This window comes from Triticum dicoccoides, unplaced genomic scaffold, assembly GCF_002162155.2.
Source record: "Triticum dicoccoides isolate Atlit2015 ecotype Zavitan unplaced genomic scaffold, WEW_v2.0 scaffold19205, whole genome shotgun sequence".
Lineage (NCBI taxonomy): Eukaryota > Viridiplantae > Streptophyta > Magnoliopsida > Poales > Poaceae > Triticum > Triticum dicoccoides.
In genome coordinates, this window is record NW_021230703.1 from 1 (window position 1) to 2,502 (window position 2,502).

Here is a 2,502-nt window from a genome sequence, read left to right on the forward strand (position 1 = left end):
AGTCGATGCGAGATGTGGCGGCCTTCAGCCTTGCGAGATAGTCCACGACAGCTGCGACACGAGACTCCAGTCGGAAAACATCCATGGCAACTTCGTCGTTCACCGGAGAATTGACGGGGTCAAGGTTTGGCTCCAGTCGGCTGGTTTCCTCTTCAAAGTTTTGACAAAATTCTGCAAGGGTGATCACTAAGTCAAGGGGATAGTCGAATGGAAGAAGCCACAGTTGGAAATATTTGCCAAACATGGAGGTTTACCTTCAAGCATAAGAAACAGCTTCTTGGCAAGGCCACTCAGGAAGGCCTCCAGTTCAGTTTTCTTCTCAGTCAATTTGCTGACTTGGTCGGTCAAGGCAGCTTTGTCAGTTCTCAGTCGACTGACTTCCTTGTTGGCAATCCCAAGAGCAGTTTTCAGATTGGTATTGTCTTGTTCGAGCTTGGTGACTGAAGCTAACTTCTCGTCAGCAAGCTTGATCTTCTCGGCTAGCTCAAGGTCTTTCTTCTGCTGGGCCTCCCTTACCTTACCTGCAAGTTACAGCGAGATCAGATGCCGAAACAAGCAAGGGGAAAAGCAGTCGTCAGGGTCTCACCAAACATACCTTCAGTCTCCTCCTTTGCCTTTGTCAGCTTCTCCTGAACCAGCTTCAAGCTCAGCTCGACTTGAGTATGCTTCTGTTCCAGTTCTGAGTAGCGAGTCACAAGATCACAAGAGTTCTGCGAAGAACCAATCGACTAAATGTCAAAAATAATTCACTTCCGAGTGAAAAGGGAAAAACACACGTTTCTAAGACTACAGCCGAACACAAGCATTCGACCGTAGTCTCGGGGACTACACCCAGTGGGTGCACTCAGCGTGCCCCCACTAATCCCGTTGAAGACAAAGTCGACCAGTCGACCTCAAAAAAAAAAAAACAGTGTGCGAGACGCATTCTCTAAGACTGTGATCAACTGCAAGCAGTCGACCACAGTCTCGGGGACTACACCCAGTGGGTGCACTCAGCGTGCCCCCACCGGTTTGCGAAATCCAGTCGACCAGTCGACTGACAGAAAGACTTACATTATAAAGCCTAAGGCCGACTGCCAGCAGTCGACCTTAGCCTTGGGGACTACACCCAGTGGGTGCACTCAGCGTGCCCCCACCGGTTTGTGAAATCCAGTCGACCGGTCGACTGACAGAAAGATTGACATCATAAAGCCTAAGGCCGACTGCCAGCAGTCGACCTTAGCCTTGGGGACTACACCCAGCGGGTGCACTCAGCGTGCCCCCGCTAACACGGAGTTTATTCGACACACCCAGTGGGTGACTAATATAAATCCCGGAAAAGAAAAGTTTTTGGTAGCATATCCAACAGAACAAACAGCAGTCGACTGACCTGGACATTGCTTTGGAGGGCAGAGCTGGCGTCATAAGCTGCCTGGCTCGCATCCCGGATGGTCTTCAGCTGCTCCATCATGAGTCCCGCCTGGCGTATTGCCTCCTTCGCTGCACCAGCTTGGTCCTCTGGGACGTGGTGAGTCGTGAAGAGGGAGGGCTGCTGAGCACTCGTCAGTGGAATCGCGAAGGACACCGTGTGTCGAGTGGTGTTCCCTTCCTCCACAGTCAGAGTCTCAGGCGCCGTCGCATCCTGAGGCACCTTACTGGCGGGCGTTTTCCGACTCTTCCTGCGTGCCAGCAGTTCTTCATCCTCGTCGTCGTCAGGAAGATCGATAACAGTATGGGGCGGAACTGCGAAGAAGAATCAGGATCAGAGGTCGCGAGTCAGTCGACTAAAAACGGTGTTAAGAATACAGTACCTGGGTTCGAAGTTGCCGCATCCTCCATTTCGTGGTCATCGGCCCGGGCCGAAGTCTCAGAGGTAGCAGCACTGCAACTCCAAAGGATCAGTCGACTAACCTCAGCGTCGACCAAAGATAAAGTTCGCACAGAATAAGAAAATATGAGCAACACAATTACCCTGATATGGTGGGGATGGACACCTTCATCTTCGGCAGGAGCTTGGTCGGCTTCGATGAGGCTGCCCTGGGCTGCTTCGGCGCCTTTTCAGTCGGCGCCGGAGAGGTGGTCCGAGGGCGCTTGGTCGACTGAGTGGCGGTCGCAACCCCCTTACCACGTTCGGTCGAAGGGTCGTGGACAAGCTTCGACCGCCTTTCTGAGCGCGGTGGAACGACCTCCTCCTCCTCTTCTTCCTCGTCCTCGATGTCATCTTCATCACCTTCATCATCATCATCGTCGTCATCATCCCCTGCAGCATCCGAGTCCCATTCCTCCTCTTCCTGGCTCTCGCCCCCGCTCGCCTCGCCCCCGCTCGCCTCGCCTTCCTCAGTCGAAGCTTGTGCCCCATTGGGCATCGAGTACAGCTCGGTGAAGGCCTAGCAGATGCCCAAACAAGGATCAGTCGACCAGTCGGCAGGGTTAGCAGAAATGAATACGACAAGGACACAATGGAAAGCAGAGCAAGTGTACCTTGTTTGGGTCGCTGTTGTGGTCGAGTGGAGGAATCCTTCT

The 2,502-nt window shown here is 53.3% G+C and overlaps 1 long non-coding RNA gene across 1 annotated transcript; it reads right to left on the reverse strand.

Moving 5' to 3' along the window:
* Positions 1-491: 491 nt before the first annotated feature.
* Positions 492-1,426, reverse strand: LOC119344904. Its single transcript, XR_005166862.1, has 3 exons — positions 1,370-1,426; positions 596-710; positions 492-521 (listed from the first exon to the last, which is right to left on the reverse strand). It is a non-coding gene; the product is annotated as an uncharacterized LOC119344904 (long non-coding RNA).
* Between the last annotated feature and the right edge of the window lie 1,076 nt (positions 1,427-2,502).